Raw genomic sequence first — 23,290 nt, forward strand, 5'->3', positions numbered from 1 at the left:
CCAGTGTGCTGGGAACGCTACGTGCCAAAAAATGGCATGTGTAAAGGGTGAAAATCAAGACACCTATGGTGTGAACATTGAGACCAAGAATGACACCCGCCCACCCAGAAGGGTGCATATTGCTAACACAACACTCTTGCTACACTGGGGCGACACAAATGAGTTGCAGGCCACAACCACTGTTGATACCCAGAGAATGATGGCCATACCATACAGCAACAAGGCCACATTTTTAGGGAACACTATTGCTTGATTTAGTGCTTGTCAGTTGCTAGTGTCTGATGTGCCAGGGGCCAGGGGCCCAGCGCTTTGCCTGATGTATGTCTCCCCACTCCCCCTCCTTCCCATTCCTCCCGTACCGGAGATATAACGTGCACTGTATCTGTGTTTCTTGGAAATAAATAACACCAAGGCTATGTATCGTATACAAACGGAGAAGTGATGTACGGGCCCTTACTAGCTTTCTTTTTGTTGTTGTTTACTAGCAAAACACACAACCCCCATTAAACCACGGTTATATGTGTTCTATTTAAATGTAAAGGTTTTGAGCATGGCTGGTCTTGCTTTGTCACTTCCATGAGTGAACTCCAAACATGCAGATCATGGATGTTGGTTGCAGTTGTCCTCTTATATGAGAACATATTAATAATGTTTACATTTTTCGCACCTGCATATAAATAGATGCATTCTGTATTTGCCAGCCTACAACAAATGCCACAATTTCCGTCTCTAAGGACAAATGGCAATATTATAGGGTTAGTATGACTTCTGTGAGTCCCAGTTGGTAAATGATTTAATTTTCATGGCTCGTCTTTATTAAATTCGTCTTCTAATTGAATTCTCATCTCTGTATACAGCTTTTTTTCTTACTTTGCTAAATTGTATTGTTTGCTAAATGTAGACTGTTTATCGTGTTTAGAGTGAAGCGGGACCTCGGTTTTCAACCAAAAGACAACAATTCAGACTTCAAGCAACATTTGTTGTCTTTTTGTGCCAGACTACCTGAGCATGAGATGTTAAAAAGTTTGACAGAGGGCGCTCTTAAGCCTTACCTAAAATGACTCTGACATATGTCCAGAAAGAACATCCACAAACCTAAGGATTGTGGGACCTTTTCTTTGGGATTGTGGGGTAGTCAGAGTACATAGGGTTGTGTCCTTGGATGAATTCTTTTTACCACTGGTGTCCCAGAACCACAATACTGTTGCATTTCAAACTGGGTACACTAATCAGTCTCTTTAGGCAGTTGGAGTAGCGAAGGTGGAGTCATGGTTTACGCTGTGAGGTGGAATGGCTTTGACATTCATAACCAGTCCAAAGCTGCACATAACACTAAGGCCCTGATTTTAACTTTTTGATGCAAAACTGCACTAACGCAGTTTTGCACCAAAAAGTTTAGCACTGGCTTGCACCATTTCTGTGCACCAGCCGGGCACCATATTTATGGAATGGTGCAAGCCAGGGCAAAGGGTAGGCTAGCGTAAAAAACAAATGAAGTTAACCGGGTGGGTGTGGCGGTATGGAAGAAGGGTGTTTTGCACCAAAAAATGAAGTTAGGCAGGTTAGAGTGAAAAAAAATACTCTAACCAGCCTAACATCATTTTCTGATGCAAAACCATCCATACCACATGGCTCCTGTCTAAGAAAAGACAGAAGTCATGCCCACCACCCCAATGACCAGCACAGGGGACCAGGGGCCCCTGGGCCTGGCCATTGCACCCAGTGCCATGTAGGGGGGGGCACTTAAGAAAAAAATACTTACCTTTATTTACCTAAACGTACCTGGGATAGGGTCCCCAATCCTCCGCTGTGCCTCTGGTGTGGGTGGGGTTGTCCCTGGGGCCTGGGGAGGGCACCTGTGGGCTTATTTCATAGTGTTCCACCATGGAAAGAGGCTCACAGGTCCCCTAACGCCTGCCCTGACCCAGGCATTACATAATGGTGCAAAGCAAGCTTTGTACAATTGTTTGATCCCTCCTCCCCCTGTGCGTGATTTTAGCACGGGGGTAAATATGGCGCTAAGGCCACAGAGTCATTTTTTGCATCTCATTGACGCTAAATAGGTTTCCACGTCCAAAAAATAACTTTAACTCCGTAAATTTGGAGCTAGACGGGTCTAGCGCCAAAGTATAAATATGGAGCTAGTTTTGCATCAAATTTGTGTAAAAGAAAATGACGAAAATTCGGTGCAAAACAAGTGTAAATGTGCCGCTAAATATCATGAATGTCCCATTGGCTCTTTACTCTACAAAAAGAAAAGGAAGTTTATAATTGAGTAAGTAAATTGTAAACCGAAAATGATGATGCACATAGAAAATCTAAGGGTCAGAGCACCTTCTGGCCCTGAACAGCTTTACATTTACATCACCATTGTGTTAGGCACTAGACCCTTGAGGCCAATGTCATCCTAGGGGAGGTTCTTCAGCCAACTTGGCTCTTTTCAGAAGCATTCAAGCCCTGATTTATACTTTTTGGTGCAAAACTGCACTAATGAAGATTTGCCCCAAAAAGGTTTGCACCGGCTTGCACTATTTCTGTGCACCAGCCGGGCACCATATTTATAGAATGGTGCAAGCTGGTGCAAAGGCTAGGCTAGTGTCAATAAAATGACGTTAGCCGGGTGGGGCTGGTGGTATGGAAGAGGGGAGTTTTGCACCAAAAAATGACGTGAGGCAGGTTTGAGTAAAAAGAATGACTGTAACCTGCCTAGCATCATTTTCTGACAAAAACCATCCATACCACATGACTTCTGTCTTAGAAAAAACAGGAATCATGCCCACCACCCCAATGGCCAGCACAGGGAATCAGGGTCCCCTGGGCATGGCCATTGCACCCAGTGCCATGTAGGGGGGCCCATTTCAGGGCCTCCAATTGCAATTAAAAAAAAACCTTACCTATACTTACCTGAGATGGGGTCCTCCATCCTCCGCTGTCCCTCTGGTATGGATGGGGGTATCCATATGGCCTTAGGAGGGCACCTGTGGGCTTATTCCATGGTGTTCCACCATGGAAATAGACCCACAGGTCCCCTAATGCCTGCCCTGACACAGGTGTTAAATAATGGTGCAAAGCAAGCTTTGCACCATTATTTGACTCCTCTCCTCCTGTACGTGATTTTAGCATGGGGGTATAAATATGGCGCTAAGGCCATAGTCATTTTTTGCACAGGAACACCTACTTTGCATCTCATTGACGCAAAGTAGGTTTCCCCATCCAAAAAATGACTTTAACTCTATAAATTTGGCTCTAGACGGGTCTAGCACCAAAGTAATAATGTGGAGTTAGTTGTGCACCAAATTTGCGTTAAAAAAATGGTGCAAATTCGGCGCAAAACAAGTATAAATGCCCCTCAGTTCCTATAGAAAAATATGGTGGCGATATACTGATTGGAGTCAGAGAAACTTGTGTCGAGTCTTTACTTTGTAGATGCCTTTGGTTCCCAAAATGGTGAGAAATAAAGGGTGTGACCATGCAAGAGTCGTGGATTAAACATTTTGGCATTTAAAAAGCCATATTGACCAGTCAAAAAAAACTGCTACATGGTATGCACCCTTAATATTGAACCCACAATATCGTTGAGACAGAATATAGATTACACAAATAGATAAAAAAATATCAACAGATAAGTCTAGAATTTATATGTCAAACTTCATATATTTGTCCAGACATAGGAAATATATTTTCACGTTACATAGATGTGAAGTTAGAAATAGTAAATCTGTACTTCTGCGTCCTTTCAATATTTTGTCCCTGGATATTCCATTCTCAATATTATTGTAGCGAACTGTTAACGCATCCCTTTATGATTAATTTACTCACATTGGGACTCGTTTACGCCAATGAATCTTTTTACCCTGATTGAAGACACCTTAGGACGAGATAGCTAATCAACATGTCAATCAATACGTCAATAATGTCATCAATATTTATTAAAACAATGCAATTCACTTTAGTCAATGACATTTAATGAGACTCAGAAACCACCATGGCCTTTCAGTTATGAATAACCACACCAGTTTAGTATGAATTGTGTGGTATTTATTCCCTATTGATTACAATTCTACTAGTAAGTTTATTATTCTCAAAACCAGGAAACACATTAGCATAGTCACCATATGGCAACTCTGTTAAGATTTCATCAAAGCAAGAATCACAAACATTAGAATATAACACGGCGTCAGCATAGATTGTCTTTAGCAGAGTATCATCATAGGTTATTCAACAAAGCATAGATTCAGTCGTTTGTCTATTTGCGTCAGTTTAGTGAACCCCTCTCCTAACCTCTAATTAGCATTGGCATGTTGGGCTTCATGCAAAACAATTTAGAAACACCAATTTCGAAAACATCTAACTATGGTCTCTGTCAAAAGAAGCAGTTGGTACCTAGAAAGGAAAAGCAAACAGACAATCACAATTTCATTGTCATATAGTTACCCTCCAGTTATTGGGTCAGCACTCAGGTTCGGTCTTCGTCCTCAGGGCATCAGTTGATTCTCCATCAGGAATTCAGCTCCGGTAAAAGGGGGCACTTCCCTCACAAGGAGGTAAAGTGTAAACGGGCAATCTAAGGACAAGGATGGTTCTAAAATTAGCAAGTCACTAAGCAAAGTGACAATGTCTCTGGATCACAACAAATCGCATCAGCATCTCCCCTCTCCTAGTCTCCTACTCCCTAGTTCTCCAGTCTAAGTTACTTCCTGGTGTCAAGGGTTTTTATTCCCTTTTCGTTGTACATTCCCCTAAATTCTGGTTGGACAAGGGGTTGCACCCCACTATCTTTAACCAATTAATTTCACATTAGGTCATTGAATTTGTCACCCATAACAGTTCTCACGTATTTTATTGGTCCTTATGATTGACGTCTTTAGCGGGTGGAATGTCTGGTATGATTTCATAGTCTTGTGGTCCTTTGCGCATCTTCGGTCAGTGGCTCCATTGTCTGTACTGGTTCAGGCGACCTTGTACTAACGACTGGTCTACAGTGTTGCATTCAGCTAAAATGTTTCTATAAGCAAGTCGAATTGCATGGGAACGGATCTACTACAGTTACATTCAGCTTCTAGTTTGGAAAAAAACAAGAGTTCATGTCCTTCAAAAAGTCAGCACAGTGCACGTTAGAAAAATACATTTAATATGAGTCAGGCAGCTAGTCCTCGACTCATGCTAACTAAGGCCTAATGATTTATTAGCAAAACCTTTACATAAGTCTATTATTATTAGTGTAAAATCATATAATTACATGTCATTTCAACATTATTAGTCAGTTTCATTAGTCCCCGTATATATTGGCGGCCACTCCCCGTGGGCACAGTTCAAGCGCACGTTTTAGCAAAATACATTAATACAGTTTCTAGGCAGCATTATTATACATTAGTTCATAAACATTTCATGTTAATAGAGATTATATAAGTTACGCTCTCTCAACACTATTGTTGGTGTTGACATTCAGTAGTACAATTGAACCACACAGTAAGGTACTGACTTGCAAGAAATTCTTGGATGATCCAGGGATATCTTGGGTATTCATCATGTCACTTATGCTGAATAAGGCACAGACTCAAGTTCAGAAGTTAAGCAGCCAGATGAACTCTATCTTTTTGATGAGGACAGTTGATAAAATAGTGGATGAGGTCCCTCTAAGTGTCTCAAGCATACCTGTTGGTATAGAGGCCTGCATATTAAAATCCATCAGTTGCTGCAGTATTTCGGCAGAGAACAATGATTCAAGGAGTTTCAAATAAAGGACAACTTCCCCTAGCCACTATATTTAGATCCTAACCCAGGATTCAAAATCTAACTGTTTTATGTTCACTTTGGAGATGTGAAGGATGTTAAAACTATGGGGTCAGGAGGTCACTCCTCTGGACAGGTGAAGCCAATCATCTTCTGCAGGCACACAGATCTTTTTCTCTCATGTCAAGAAGCAAGGAGACCCTCAGGCTACTCAGACCTCGGCCCAGTCTGGAGAGAGAAAGACAACTCCGCAGACATTCAACTCCTGACCTGAAGGTCTTCGTTCCGTATATTTTTATGTGTGCCTTCTCTGTGTGATGCTGATGAAGATTCACCCAGTTCTCATGAAGGGGGGAACCATATTTCTCGTTAAGCCACGAATGCATACTTCCTGAGACAAACAGAAGGTTTGCATTTTTGAAGGTTCACAAAGCACCTACGATTGCGTGGGGGCATTTTCTGCTGTTGTGGTTCAATTTTGCAGGATTACTACATAATGTCTACAAAGAGACCAGTTTGGACTGGTTCATGTGAAATATGTTTTGGCCTCCATTTTGAGAGGATGTTGCTGGGGGAGTTTGCCACAACACCTGTCTGGTGAATGGTGACTTTCACTCTGGAGGGAAAACCCTGAAGTGAAAACAAAGGGAATGGATTGACTACCTCTAGCACTTAGCAATACACAAGCTCCGGAATGAAGATCTGAGATTGAGTACATACAGGTTGGTGTGCCCAAAATGGACATCACCTGCCCAACACAAAGGCCTAAAGACCCCAGTTATAGGGATTGAAAAGGTATTTTACAAGGTAGAGCTGGTAGACAATGTCCCTGTGTGTATGATGGTCTTTGAAGATGACTAGACTCACACTACCATCACTAACACTACTCACAACATAACTTGTTTGAAGAGGACTATAGCCATTCTCACTCAAAAGGTAGCACACTTTGGTTGCTCCCCTGATGTCTGCCCTAAGATGTGAAGTCAACAAAAATGGTAAGCAAAGGGAACACCTTTAAAGGCATGTCCGAAAACGTGTCAGGCATTTCCATTTGTGTGTGCTTGAATTTAGGGGTTTTATTTTTTTTCTTCAAATATTTGTGAGTGGTTCTAAATGGCATGTGCGTATTGAACTTTAATAACTTGTGGTTAATTGAGACTCTGAAAACATTTGTGTTTATATTATTTATTGGTTTTTGGATAGCCTTAATATGCATTTGCCAGTCTCTCTGGCTTGAAGACCTACTTACAAAGTGTGACTCAAGCTCTGTGCACTCACACCAACAGATAAACCCGGATTTTGGAGCTTTTTCTTCACCAACGCCAACCCATTCAGTGCATCAAACAAACAGCTTGTGCCGAAGGCATGGACCTACATGGAGACAGGGTGATTCCTTCCTCCCTTCGGGTAAAAGGAGGAGAAACTAAACAAATAGTGTCAAAAGTGTTGCTTTCATTTACCTGTGCAACCACCTTCTTGATATTTTGTCGATGAGTTGGGGGAACATAGAACTGAAAAGACGAGTAGAGAAGAACACATACCTCCAGCATGTTGATGCATGTCTTCTTCATGCCCCACCCTTGAAAGCAGTCCAAAAACAGTGATAGTCACACAGTAACCTGCAAAGAGATCCATGCTTTACGGATCTCCATTTACAGGAGAAAAATGGACAATAAAGAGATCCATTGAATGACATACATGTTTGTTCATCACACTGATACAGCCACATTTTCAGTACTGGCTAAAGTTAGCCACCCAGGAGTCTTGTCTAACTGAATCGAGGTTATATTTTTCTGAAGTGAAAACATTTTTATATATCCATGACACAGAGTGCAGTGATGTATTTTATAAACAAATAAGGATGTTGTTTCATATTAGTTTGAATTACCCATTTAATCTAAAGCGCTTGCTAAATTTCATGACTTTACTAGGCCCAGAAGTCACGTTTTTCAAAGTTGTATGAAGGCACATATTGCAAACCCATAACCGTGATTTTATTTCTGGCACCTAGAATCAAGATTTTGGGAGGATAATGAGCTCAGTAATGCTTCCATGAATTATATCTCCTCCTCACGGATTCTTCGGGGAGATGTGCCTGCCACCTGCTCAGTAGATGACTTTTTGCTGGAAGTAACACATCTCTGACATATGACTAGCTTCCATGAACCTGTACTGAGAGAAAACCTATAAAATTGTCCTTAATTTTTATGTTTGTTAGCTCTATGCTCCAACTTACCATTTTCTGGCAAGCGCTCTGGTCAGTTGAAATAACAATTTGTTTTTTGCTGTGCTATTTTACATTAAATATAAGTTAGCCTTTGGGGCGTCCCAGAGTGCTGTGTTTTAATTTTACCCACCTGAACCTGAATGATCTGTCTACGTTAATGTACATATTTACATCCTTTTAACAACAGTGATGGTCTCTGGATCTATATTCATAGACGACATGTACGCATTTAATGAGGAGGCATTAAGGTATTTCCACAGAATGTTTGTCATGTGTCTTATGTGTAGCATAGCATTTATATGTAAGTATAAGCTTCATTAGGAATTTACAATTCTTATTTCACTATGTCTTCATTCCATTCTGTACACTCTTCCGATGACAAACCCAGAAGTTCTCAACAATGGGGACAGTTGGATCAACAGGTCTGTTAGACCTGACAGCCTTAGGGTGGCCTTCCCCTAGCTTTTTGTTATCCTCCCTCTATTTTTCTGATCTAATTTTTGCTGGTTGTAAGATTCTGCCGACTTTACCACTGCTGACCAGTGCTAAAGTGCTTGTGCTCTCTCCCCTAAACATGGTAACATTGGCTCATACCCAACTGGTATATTTACTTTACTTGTAAGTCCCTTGTAAAGTGCACCTCACGTGCCCTGGGCCTGTAAATGAAATGCTACTAGTGGGCATGCAGCACTGAATTGTGCCCCCCCCACATAAGTAGCCCCTTAACCATTTCTCAGGTCTGTCACTGCAAGGCCTGTGAGTGCAGTTTCACTGCCACTTGGCCTTGGCATTTAAAACTACTTGTCAAGCCTTAAACCCCGCTTTTGTTAGATATAAGCCACCCCTAAAGTAGGCCCTAGGCAACCGACAGGGGAGGGTGCTATGCAAGTGAAAGGCAGGACATGTACTTGTACATTTTACATGTCCTAGTAGTGAAAAACACCCAACTTCGCTTTTCACTACTGTGAAGCCTGTTCCTCTCATAGGCCATCATTGGGAATACCCTTATATACCTTTAAGTGGTAATTTCTGATCGGAGAGAAGTGTTCAGTGCCATGTTGTTGGATGGTTAAAATGGTAGTGAGAGATCCTGCTTACTGGTAAAGTTGGATTTAACATTACTATTTTAGGAATGCCACTTCTAGATGGTAGGTATTACTCTGCACATACTGCTCTATGTGCCTGACAGCCTCTAATCCACGTCTGGTCTGTGCTGATTGACAGCTCTCCTTGTGCACTTAACACGCACAGCCATAAACACAGAACTCTCAGCTGCGTTCATCTGCATATTGATGGGTCTTCCTGAGCAGGAAGAGTGGAGGGGCTCTACATTACACTTCAAAGGCTAGTGGCCTGACCTCACACAAAGGACTGGTACCCCCCCACAGATCTCCTGGCGGACAGTACTGGGCTGAAAGGGGAACTGGTGCTCTTCAAAACCACTTTGAAGTTTTCCTCCACTTTAAAGGCTTATTTGATTATATATACTGGGTCTGTGACACCATCAAATAGACACTTCTGGACCTACAACTGGACTCTATCAGAGGGACTGCCCTGCTTCCCAAAGGACTCATCTGGACTGCTTTTCTGGATGGACTGCTCTCCTGCTTGTAGCCCTGCTGCCTACTGGCCCTTGACTCTCCTGGAAGAACTCTGTTTTCCCTCACAAGTGCTCTCCAAATGCTTGGACCATCAAAGACTTATCTGAAGGAGAAAATCCACAGTGCTAGAAAAACCAACAAAACGCCTGCGAAATTCGACAAAACAACTGCAGAATTAATGCAGCCCCTGTGTTGAGGCTGAAAAATCACTGCATCGCCTGCTGGATTGAGGCGCTTGTTGCCTCTTCACAACGTGTTTTGGATTTTCCACACATCATCCCTAGGCATCAAAATATTCCCGCATCACAGTGAGGACTCAGGGCTGCGCGCCCGAAAATCGACGCATCATCTTACCGCATGGAAAGCAACGATGCATCACCTTCACTGTGCCCGAAAAAACTGATGCATCATTTTACTTTCTGACACAACTCCTCCTCTGCGGCCCTCTGCATCGATTTGTTTGATGTGTCCCAGCTACTGTGTGTTGAAAGGTTACAAACACTGATTCTTAAGGATTAAGACTCATCTAAACCATTCAAAAGTGATATCTTGACTTGTGCATATTGGATTCTTTTAGATTTGGTCTTATTTTATTCAGATAAATATTATCTATTCTAACCTGGTGTGGAGTAATTTTTGTGGTGTTTTCACTGTGTTACTTTATGAGTTATTGCACAAATATTTTACAAATTGCTTTCTAAGTTAAGCCTGCCTGCTGTGTGCCAAGCTACCCGAGGGTGAGCACAGGATAATTTAGGTGGTATTATGACTTACCCTAACTAGAATTGTTGTCCCTACTTGGACAGGATCCATCTTTGCCAACTAGTGACCCAAGTTCTAACAATATCATAATATGAGACATTCAAAATATAATTCACCATCACCCACTGCACCTTTTGGCAATTCATTGTAGACATTACAAGGTGTAATAACAATATTCTAAAAGAAAAATAGGGGTCTGAGCTTATCACTCACATTGTTGAACATCAATGATAAGTATTGTATGTAGTGTGAAAAATATGCAGCCATACATGGTGTTCACTAAAAGAGGTTCCAAAAAAGGCTAGATACATGAATTGGGAGTGTGTGGGTGATGTCACCAATGCATCCAGATGAATCAGGGGTTGCAGAGCTATGGAATTAACCAGACTAGACCACATGTAAGTAGAGAGAGAGAAACCTAGCAAGGCCCATCTTCGAACTCAAGGAAAAAAAGAACCTATAAGGTGAGGTTATTCACAGATGTCGTTACAAGAAACCAGGCTATGGCTCCACGAATGGGAACTTGAAATAAGGTACTGCACTCTACATAACTCTAAGTTTGTTTTCTAAATAACTATAAAAGTGGTTTTAAACCTGTGGTCTGAGGACCCCTTGGGGTCCGCAAGACCTACAGAGGGAGTCTGTGTCAGTTTTACAAAATTAAATAATAATAAATTAAGATTAAGAAAGTAAATAAATAAAGAAGCAAAATTTAACATTTGAAAACTTTTCTACACTTAGCTGTGAATTACCCAAAATATTTCATTAGTAGAGCATTTGTTTGGTATGGAGTAGCACAAGTTAGACTCCTTTACATGTCACCACTGAGCAATTTTGCATTTATATTTGACATTATCTGCATTTCTTTTACATTTAAACTTCAAATTATATTCGCATATGTAAACATGTATTTCTTTTCTTCACATTTATGTGTTACCAGATATTCAGAGGTGCATATTAAATGCTTAGTTAATTTAGTTTAACTGGAGGCCTCATTTTGAAATGCATTTTGCTTTGCCAAAGTGTTTCTTTTTTCTTTGCAGGAACCTTATCATGATTCTTGTTAGTTAGAGAACGGAGTATCCTATGTATTAGACGGCTGATAGTGAGGCTTGTGGAACAGAACTTGGCAAGGGCCATGGAGACTAACGCTGAGAACAAGCCTCCTGTTCATTGTGTACCAGGAACAAAAGATGTTCAAGGTTGCAGTTACTGCCTTAGTTTCGAAATGCAGGGAAACCTAAGTGATGTTGGAAATTCACATCACGATTAATGAACTGATTGGTTCCTAGTGGTGTATGAAGAGATCCAAATGTTGCTGAAGATCCTTTTGGACTTTGAGAGGTACAAACCACTTTTCTTTCATTTATTTATGTACGTTAGAAGCTTCATGCAAAAACTTATTAGTTTTCCTTGAAGATTTCTACCAAAGTGTTTGCTGTGCTCACACCTTCCTCAACTTTCCTAACTTCTAAATTAGAGCCCCAGTGAGATGATTGTAAAGCTATCCTATGCTTAGGAAAGAGAACAGAAGTTTCTTTATGGAACACCTATTCCTTATGCTCAGTTTCTATATTGCTGTGTCTGTGACTATTCTGTATCTTATTTTGGTACGGCTGAATTTATTGAGATATTTCAGCTTGCCAGCTGTATTGCGGTATCTTTTGAATATATTGCTGGCATGTTTATATACTGGACTGATAAAAACCTGAAATAAATCCTTGATAACTACAGCCATTGATTACTCGTCCTTACTGTGAAGTCACATTGGCTTCACAAGATAGAAATGTATCTTTGATGTTTACTCCCTTTCAATAATTCATTTCAACTAAGAAAGGTCCATATGACCAATGGGTAAAAAATCTTTGATAACTAAGAGATTGCGGTACACCTCCCTGCGCGCTCTCAGTATATACTTGTTTTTGTATCTTTGTGTTTTATTTTCATATTCAAATCAAAGAAGTTCAAGTCAGTGGTCCCAAGCATCCAATAATGACTCATTGGGGGAACAAGGATTACCAGTAGTGATTCATTGTTGGTATACAGAAGTCAAAAGGTTGAGAATGGCTAAACTAGAAGGATTCTCAGTTTGATCCAGAATCCTACAGACGCACTCTTCATAGGCACTCTTTCACAAATGCCCTGCAGAGGCATTTCGCTGCAACCCTATTTACAATAAAGTACCACTGCTGTATTCGAAAGACGGGGAAGTTGACAGGGAAGGTAAACAGACATATGACTGCTTTAGCTGGACTTAAAAAAACCAGAAACATTTCATAGAACTATAACAATGCTCTAATTTGTTTAGCACAGTCTGTGCATGCCATACACCAGCAACATTTTTCATATATGAAAAATGCAGTTGACATGACCCAACATAGGCCATCAACATAAACTAAACAGTGATGTCTAGTGATCAGGGTTCATACTGTTTCAAAATGGTAGAGCTTCAGTAGCCATGAGTTAAACTTCTGGATTAAGATTTACTACTAAGAAATCCAGAAGGATATGTTCAAGATTATCATAATTTCCCCCATAGATTCACTCTGGGAAAGTATCCAAAAGACCTACACCAGCTGGCGTTTAGCTTTGGAATAGTTAGTCATGCATGGTGTATATTTCCATGACATGTTGTCAACAATCGGTGGTGAAGCTCTCCATAACAAAACAATGTTTACCGGTAATTCAGCATTGGTTCCAGATTATCCAGATTATCCCAACAGCTTCTGAAAATTCATAAGGATGATCATGATGGCCACAGTCCAGCCCACCAGCACGTTAGCATAGGTGTTAGTGCAACCAGCATGATCAGTCTCCTCCACTTCATCAAAGATCAATTAAAGTACCCAGGACTCTCAATACCAAAAGATCTGTATCTCCATTTCTCAACAGTTCTTATCAGGGTTGGCACAGATTGAAAGTGGAAGCCACAATCAGAAGCACTCAAACTCTCTCATCATGGTAGGCTTCCAGTGTGCTCACCTCCAGCTCTGGTTCTCCTCAGATCCAAACGTACATGCCTCAAATAGTCTACCACTGCATGTTAACCTTGAAGATTTGGAACAATCTGGATTCACACTCCCTCTTACGTTCTTACTTGTCAGGTATATCCTTTCTTCTTCCTCTTTCAAGTTGCACAGCATAATTATTATATATATACATATATATATAATTATATATAAATGTGTGTGTGTGTATATATATATATATATATGAATGTATGTATGTATCTATGTGTGTATATATGTGTGTATATATATATATATATATATATACACACATACACACACACACACACACATCTATTACATAGTGGCGGTCGCCATTAGGTAGTTAGAGCTAGGACCTAGTTTCTATAGAAAACGCTTTTTACTTGCCTTTATCTTTGGTGTCAGTTGGCAAATCTTCACAAAATTTTCCCAAACAATTTGCCACTCATGTGAACTGCTGTCTGGAAAGTTTCTGGGTGATCCATCAAGCGAGAGCCGAGAAAAAGGAAGGGGGTGGAAGGGGAATCCCAAAGCACTATTTTCCCATTCATTTTTCTATATGGATTTTGAACAGCGTTAGCGCCCGAACCACTAGACAGAATTACACCAAATTTGGCAGAAAGCTAGGGCCTGGTCCAGAAAATGACCTTTTTGTAATTTGGTGTGAATCTGTTCAGTGGTTTTGTAGTTATTAAGCGGAAAACAAATATTTATATATAGGGATGTGGATCAGTTGCGACTCCTGCGCAGAGCGTTGCGACTCTGCGTGCCAGAAGGAAAACAGGGTCTTAAAATAATAAAAGGGATCAGGGCAGAGGTATTCTGACCCCATGAGGTTCATTAATGAGTGTCTGAGTGTCCTTTTATGACTTTAAAAAGGTTAAAAACCTTTTTTTGGTCATGAACGGGGAGTCGCGACTCTGTTGTGGTGCTCAGAGAGGCTCTCCATGTAACGCCGCAATAGAGTTGCGAACCCTGCTGAAAGTTATTTAAAAAATATATAAATTCACACACTCACACACACACTATACACATACTGTGAGACCCATTCAGACACTCAGACAGCCACTCACAGCCCCACTCACACACTTATACACCCATTCAGAGCACCACTCAGTCACTCATACATCCACTCACAGACCTACTGACACACTCAGCCTCCTATTCACAGACACAGTGACACTCATACACCCACTCAAATACTCACTCAGACACTCATACATCCATTCAAAGACCCATTCAGACACTAAAACACCCACTAGGAGACCCACTCTCACTCTCACACACCCACTCACAAACCCACACAGACATTCATACACCCACAGAGAGATGAACTGTTCCTCATACACCCACTCAAAGGCCCATTCAGACCCCTACGCTCCCACTCACAGTCCTGCTCAGACCCTCAGGCACAAACTCACAGACCCACTCAAACCCTCACGCAGCCACTCACAGACCCACTCAAACCCTCATGCACCCATTCACAGACCCACACAGAAACTGACATACTCACTAAGACACTGATGCACCCACTCTCACACCCAGACAAACACACTCACAGCCACTCTCACCCTGATACACCCTCTCACACCTATTCTCACTCCCATAGAGGTAGGCCACAGCCAACTCCCGCCATGCATGGCCAAAGGGCTGTGTGCAACGTGAGTTTGGGTGATTAGGGGGGGTTAGCCGCAAGGTCTGGCGCCACACAATGAAAAAAACACACTCTGAAAAAGTCAAAGGCTACAGGGACATTACAGTTTAGAATTTTTTTTTAAAACAAATAGAAATTCACTGAAAAAAACAAAGGTTACAGGGACATTATGGTTAGGTTCAGTTTTTACATGCAGAAAACCATAAAAATTCAATAGATATGGGTATACTTATCTCAAGAACCTATAACTCGTTCCCTGGGTTAACTATAACTCATGCCCCTGGCATGCACAGTTTTCTCATCAATAATTTTATTGCAAATGTTGCAGTGGTATTATTAATGATGCAGTAGAAGATGTCATCACTGATTTAATATGTGGGGTAAATTGCAGTGCATGGCGAGTTATGTTTTTTTTGTGACAAGTATAACTGTAACTGTTGAATTTCGATTGTTTTGTGCATGTAAATTCTGAACCTATCTGAAATGTCCCTGTAAAATTTCAGTGAAGGTCTAAGTTTTTTTTTTTTAATTAAATTCCTAACTGTGGCGTCCTTGTAACCTTTGTTTTTTCAGTGAATTTTCCATGGATTTTTTAACTCTAAATGACATTGAATTATTTGATGCTAATTCGACCCCCACCATGTATGACCTTGGGGGTTGGCCGCAAGTTCTGCAGCTTACACCCCGTAGGGACCCAATCACGTGGTGCATGGATATCTGTGGCCAACTCCCATTGCACACAGCTGAATGCTGTGTGGGGCATGGGGTTTACTGTGTATGGGGGTTTGGCCGCAAGCCAGGCCCGGTGGCCAAACTCTGCTACGCATGGCCAGAGGCCATGCATGGTGCAGTGTTTGATGTCTATGTGGTCCACAGGCCAGGCCCTGCAACCAACCACCGTCACACAGGGCTGAAGGTCCTGTGGCCAACCCCACATAGAACTTAACCCTGTGCCATGCATGGCTTTCAACCCCAATACCCATAGACACCGAACCTGGAGCCAAGCATGGCCTTTGGCTGTGCACATCAAGGGTTGGCTGCAGGACCTGGCTTGTGGCCAGACCCAGCAGCCAACCCTCCATGGATGGCCAAACCCTCATACACACCCAACCCTGCACCAGGCACAGCCTTCAGCCATGTGCGGTGGGTTTTGATAGCAGGGCCTCCACCCAACCATCCACAGGCACCCATGCCCACACCTTCTACGGTCTTCAGCCATGCATGACAGGGTTTGGCCGAAAAGGCCTGCAGCCAACCCACGGCACACATCCCTGTATCCCCTGCAGCCCCTGCAGCCCCTGCAAACAGCCTCCCACAGGCACCCACTCCCTGCACCTTGCACGGCCTTTAGCTGTGCTCTGTGAGGGATCAGCCACAGGGCATGGCCTGCAGCCAAGCCTTATGGCCCACCACCCATATTTAGACAAACCAGTAGAGGGACATGCAGCCCCCTTCCTGGGCCTATTACTGTCCTGGGGATCCCAGGGATCCTGTCCACCAGGGCCACCCAATAAATAAAACAGGAGGGATGCCAAGTGGTCTCCCTTCCCTGGCAAAGTTAGGCCCCATAGTCGCCATCGCACGGGGCCTGGCCAATTAGTAAAATATGAGGGGAATTAGTGGCCCCCTACCTGGGCTGTTTTTGGCCCCGGGGACTCCATTCCCCCAGGAACTGGACAATTACCATAAGGGGAGGGGTCTGCGTGCCCCCTCCCTGGGCTGATTTTGACTCCGGGGAACCCATTCCCCGGTATCCAGAAAATTAGTTCAAGGGGAGGTGGCTTGCATGGCCCCCTCCCCAGATAAATTTTGGCCCCATGGACCCCATCCCCTGGGGCCTAGCCAATTGTTTGAAGGAGAGGCAGGCTGCATGGCCCCCTTCCAAGGGTTGATTTTGGCCCTGAGATCCCACCCAGGCCAGGTTCATTTTTTGAGACCAAGCGGGGCCTCAGAGCCCCCACAGTCCCTACCGGCTCTCCGCTTCCAGCGTGAGCTGGTATTTCTCCTGTTCGCAGGTATCACTAAGAAATGCTGCTTCCTGTATGTGGGAGCAATTGTTTTATCTGTTTACCTGCCCGCTTCACAGCGGGCAGGTAAACAGGTGCAAAGTCCAATCCCAACAAGGCAAGCAGGAGCAGGTTTCCTTCTTCTGTCTGCTGGGAGCGGAATTATTGGTTGTTCTCACTTGATGGGATTTGTCAAAGCTCCCGCCAAGTGACAGCAAACAATTATGTCCTGAGGGAGGGCACCTTGGGACATAGGGAACCGGCCAGATGGGTAGCGGTCCCCAGGGCAATTAATGACTCCAAGACAGGGTCGCCCCTCCTTTCTATTTGCAGGGCCTACCCCAGGGGAGGTGGTGGTATTAAGGCTTTATAGGGCCCAGGAAGGGGGGTTCACACTGCCCCTTCCCTATTGTGATTATGGCCAAGCTCCAGGGAGGTAGTGGTTCGCAGGGCCATAAATGGCCAAAGAGGGGGGCCAGTTGGTCTCCCACCCACTATGAAAAGAGCACATTGGCCACAGGGAGGTGTTGGTACCGGGGCCATAATAGGCAGAAGAGGAGGGTTTGTGCGGCCTCCCTCTTATATATAGGCAAAGCCCCAGGGAGGTGGTGGTCCCTGGGGCCATAAATGGGCTTGGGAGGGTTGGCCGCATAGCCCCTCTCCACCTTTATTCTACTAGGCCTGCCCCAGGAAGGTGGCAGTCCCTGGGGCTGAGATCAGCCATTGGGAGGGGGACCACGTGTTCCCCCTCCCCATCATTAACAGTATTTTTTGCTCCTGGGACTTGGTCCACCCGGGGGCCAAGTTTATGCAAGCATAGGAGACCATGCTTCTTCTTTTTTTAAATCTTGGCTGGAATCTTCGGATTCTCTGTGGTTTTGCGGTAAACAGTTTTTAAAAAATGCTTTTTGGCTCTGGCAGGTTCCCTGGGGAGCCCCACCACCAGGCCTTGGGGGGGTCAGTGTATTTCTACCCTGCCCACTTTTCTATTTTTATAACTTTATCTTTGGGACTGGGCTGATTCTGAGTCCCAAAATGGCTGCCAATACTTCCTAGTTGAAGTGTTAGCAGCCAATCAGATCTGAGCATGATATCTGTTGGATTTACAGAGGATCTGCATCCTTAAATATGCATTTTTTTTTTCTGTAATAACTGTACAACTACTGAATGGGTTTACACCAAATCACAAAAAAGGCTCTAATTCCATTCAGCGGTTCGGGCTGTGGTCGTGTCTAAAATTCCTATGGGATATTGTATGGGGAAAACATGTTTTGGGATCCCCCTTTTTCTCAGCCCCTGCTTGATGAATCACCCCAAAACTTGAAACACAGCAGCTGAACTCAGGTGCATTCACATTTTGAACATTTCGTGAAGATTCGTCAAATGGCACTAAAGTTATTGGCAAAACAAAAATTGCTTTATGCATATATATATATATATATATATATATATATATATATATATATATACATATACATATATATATACATATATATACACACACACACACACACATCTTCATAAATATAGTGAAACACTCAAGAAGTTGATTCAAGTTGTCCACGTTTTCTTGCTTCTTTATTTCATGTTTCTGAAAGCTTTTATGTTTTGATTGTTCATATCTGAAATGTTACAGCCTCATCCAAAGCATTTCATTCACACCAGTTAACTTCTTCAGGGCTGCAACACAATGCAATACTGAAAATACATACATGATAATCACATAAAAACATCATTACAAACCTCATAAAACCCCGCACCATGCATTAAACCTAAAGCCTGTACAAATTCCAAATGCAAAATTACAATAATAAATATTTAAATATGCCAAAATGATAGGCTAGGAGAGAATATCACAAACAGTGTATAATTCATGAGCATCTCTTTGATATATAAGAACAAGAAGAATGCTGTTATCCGCATTTTTATTAAATCCAATACTAAAAATAAAAATAATCATACTTCTCAATAAGTATATGAAATCATTAACAAATACCATTTTAATTCAAGGACCACAATAATTCATAGTGATTCCACAGACACCTTGATAAGGCCTTCTTTTTTTCCATTCACACAGAGTATTTCATCCGTCGGTAATTCAAGACTGCATATGTTCTGCCCAAATCCACATATTCAGGATTAAGCGATCTCCATCATGGACACCTAATAACACTATAAAAATATATATTAACTCATTTTTCTCATCGTTCAAAACAATAGCACGCCACAAATAGATCCCTCCTTATACGAACACCACCCAAAGCAGTCAAATTAACACTATAATATCATATTCACTTCCTAAACTCATATAACATTGTGCCAACTTCATCCGTTTAATGCAATATCAACGAAACCTTAACTACTAACTACATAATTTTCATCCCATGTCAACACGATCCAGGTGGTACTTCACATTAAGTCAAAGAACTAAAAAACTGAATCTCATATTTTGTATACAAACCTAAATCACATATACAACCCGTTAACAAATATTGCATGTGGCCCATAATACCTCACACATATAAAAAGGGACAAAAAACCCTATAGAACATCTTTAAAATGACATCACTCATGCACACATTATAAAAATTACATCCTAAATCGACTTTCACCTCATACACACATAAACATTACATAAAACCCACTCATATAATTTCACATTGCAAGCATCACAAATATCCTATAACAACCAACAACTCATAAAACCAAATTACAACCAAGCGTCCCAATGATCTCATTCCAAACCATTTCATATCAACAACATAAACAACCATTCTCCAACCGAATCTCTTATAAATCGACATTTCATCTTACACTAATCTGTGTCCCACATCAAACAGGTCCCCGCACAGAATTAGTACACAACAAAAGAAAAAATCAAAAAGTTCAGAAATATCTCCTTAAAAAGCTTGAAGCCAATATCAGTCATACCAAACACCTGTGATAAGAACCAAAGTTCTAACCCTAACAATCATTCATCTGTCGTCCATCATTTTGTAATGGTCACAAAGCCATCATAACTCATTAAACTACCTATTTAAATTGACCGAAACGCCCACCCTCATTTCTAGACCTATACAAAGCAACAATCACGTATTAGCTTAGTGCCAACAGTTATATTCAAATCAACTCACAAACAATGTCTCCTTTACCTTAAATATTACAAAACTCCAAGTATGTATTAAACACTTGATATTCTGGTGAAAACCTTGTATTTGCATACAAAGCTCCTCCAGCATCCCTTACATATGCACATAGTCATCTCCGTCTGGTTCTATGCACCCTAGAACTCGACCATAGTAAGAAATGTGAAACTAAGGAGTTCTACACAGCAGGTATGTGCTAAACTCTCTTGTTTATTTCTCATGTGCTTCCTTATACAGAGAGGGCAACTATGAGCATCTCATTGGCTACAGGAAACGCAACATACCTATAATGACGTACTGTAGCAATATATTGATATTAAGGTTAAAAAAAAACATACAGTGCTTACACAAACAATAATACCCTTGCCTACTCTTAGCCTTGTCCTAGAGACTCCCTAGGGCACAGGAATGAGGTTCTCTTTTGAGATATTCAGTTACTCACTCTGGCATTGGGATGTCTCTGCACTCTCTTTAGATTCTTTGTTGTTTTCTTATCTTCCTAGTGGCCAGGCTGGTGATGATCTCAGGCAAGAAAGATCATGTGAACGTGTGGGTTGTTGTATACAAAAAATCATCACTGGCTATGGATGGGGCTTATTTGTGAACCAGATATTATTGTATTGTAGCATTTATGTAGCACTTACCACCCTTATGTGGAACACTGAAGCACTTACGTACATGTGAAGCACGCTACACTGTGTAGTGTATGTGGTCAGAAGGATGCTGTCTTTGTTTTGATCCTATGTGGGAAGTCTTTCCGTGTTGTGCTTGATGACCATGTAGGTGGGACGCATATCTTTGCATTGTGGTGGATGATGGAGTGTGAGGGGCAGACTCACAGTTTTATGGTTTTCAGTATGTTGGTAGCTTGGATTTCTCTGCAGGTCCATTTATGATATTTCTTATGATTATAGTCTTCTTACCTGGTTACTGCACCTGGTTTTCCAGTGTGAAATATTGTGTATAGTGTGGTCCTGAACTGGTATGGTTTGAGGGAGAGAGAAGTTGAGTGATCTGGTGAATGGGCATTGTTATTATCATCCCATACCTGAGTGTCATTGTGTGATGTAAAGAAGTAGTCACAGTGTATGGATATTGAGGACCTGCAGTGGTAGCAATATTAAAGACCTCTGAATTGTCTATCAGTGTGTTACAGATCTCTTTATTTATTCTATGCCTGTTAATTTGGTGAGGTCTACGTTTGGCTGTACAGTACTGGGGATGGACAACCTTCATAAAAGATATGTATTACATGGATGGAAGAGGCATAACGTGCAATTTGCAACTGACCAGTGCACATTATGGTTTTAGAGTAGTCATGGCTGTTTTATATGCAAGTACATAACTTTGTAATGACACAGTGAACCATAGGTTAGCGTTTCTTAGCCTACGTGCTATGTTGAAATCAGTTTAATGTTTCGGTTGTTTCTAATATGTGAGTTGTCTAAGTTGAGGGTTGTGCTTGAAGGTGCAACTGTCTTTCTGGGCTCTGTTGCTGAAATATGACACTTTGGTACAGTTGTCTAAGAAATAGACATTTTTTAAACTGTCTTCATAAGTGTATATGCTTCTGGGTGTTTTTAATTCTGGCTGGTAGTGAGTTCTAGAGTTTGGGGCCTTCTAGTGGGAAAGCAATGCCTCTTACGGATTTCCTCTGGTAAGGTGGTTTAATGATGAATGGTGCAAGCCTGGAGTGCAGTGTTCTGTTTGGTTTGTGGTGCTTGAATTTAACATATAGGTATAGCAGTCCTTCTCCTTGTGATGCTCTATGGACAATACAGAGTGCCTTGAACATTGCCATTCTACCTATAGGTAACCAGCAGAGCAATTGCAGGACTGGTGTCATTCGTTCTCGGGTAAAAAGCAGAGAAGAATCCTTGCTGCAACATTTTCTATTAGTAGTATTTTGCCTATAGTTCATTCTCTTGGGTACAAAGCAGAGAAGAAACCTTGCTGCAACATTTTCTATTAGTAGTATTTTGCCTATGATATATGTGGTTCTACTACAGTGCAGGCTGTTGGCGTAGTCAAGCTTGGAGATTACTAGTGTGAGGATGTCTTACTGGTATGCAAGATATGGCAAGATGCAATGTAGTGTTTTCATTATGTAGAAGGCACTCTTTGTGATGTTAACATGTAGTGTCAAGGATAGGTCTGAATCCATGGTTACCCCTAGGTGTCTAATTTCCTTTGGTGTTGTTGGAGGAGCCTTAAACCCTTTAAGCCATATGGTGGTAGGCTGATGTTTTAGTCTTTGTGGTATTGAGCCTTATATGGTTATTCATCAGCCATGAGTTTATGGCACAAAACTAGTCATCAAGTTTTGAACTGTAGAGGTCTTCAAGAGTATCAATTTTTTTTAATGATCTGGGTATTATCTGGATGTTTTTTACAAGTGAGGGTGAATGATTTAATCAGTTTAGATGGGGAGGATTGATTACTACCACTCCTCAGTGAATCACTCATCTATTGCTTTGCTAGGTGTCAATTGACCATGGGTTGTCAAAGACACACAGTCGTATCCATTGGCAATGATAAGCAATGCATCATGCTGTATGTCCAGAGGTAACCCATCCAGACTTTGTGTGCCTATGTGCCCTTTCTAGCATTTAGAGGAACCCATTACATTCTACGTTAACCTAAAATTATAATTTCATTTATTTATTTGCCCATTTATATAGCACATTAGAACTGTTTAATATGAGGGTTCTGTACATGAAAAGATAAGTCAACAAATTAGGTTTACATCGAGATGGGGAATGGGTTAAACAAATCTTAAATACATAGACCTAATTACACTATGTCTCCATACAAACAGTAACAGATTTGTACAATAAATTGTCCGAAAAGGTAACTCTCGATGTGCGTACAGAAGATTGACATTAGGGTTAGAGTTCTGGGGGCGGTAAGCATCAAGTTTTAGGCCATTCTGGATGCCACAGAAAATGATTGTTTGTGGACTGTGGCTATTCCGAATTCAGATGGTTAAAGAAGAAGGTTTTTCTGATTTCTGAAGCCCTTTGAACCAGTGGAGATGTCGAGAAGACCAGGTAAGTATGGAGGGGTTTTTCATGAATGGCTCTCTGCATGAGAGTGCAGATTTTGAATGAGATTCTGGTCTTGGTGGGTGATCCATGAAGCTTTTGATACATGGGGTTAATGTGGTCATAT

The sequence above is a fragment of the Pleurodeles waltl genome, chromosome 11 (assembly GCF_031143425.1).
Source record: "Pleurodeles waltl isolate 20211129_DDA chromosome 11, aPleWal1.hap1.20221129, whole genome shotgun sequence".
Taxonomy (NCBI): domain Eukaryota; kingdom Metazoa; phylum Chordata; class Amphibia; order Caudata; family Salamandridae; genus Pleurodeles; species Pleurodeles waltl.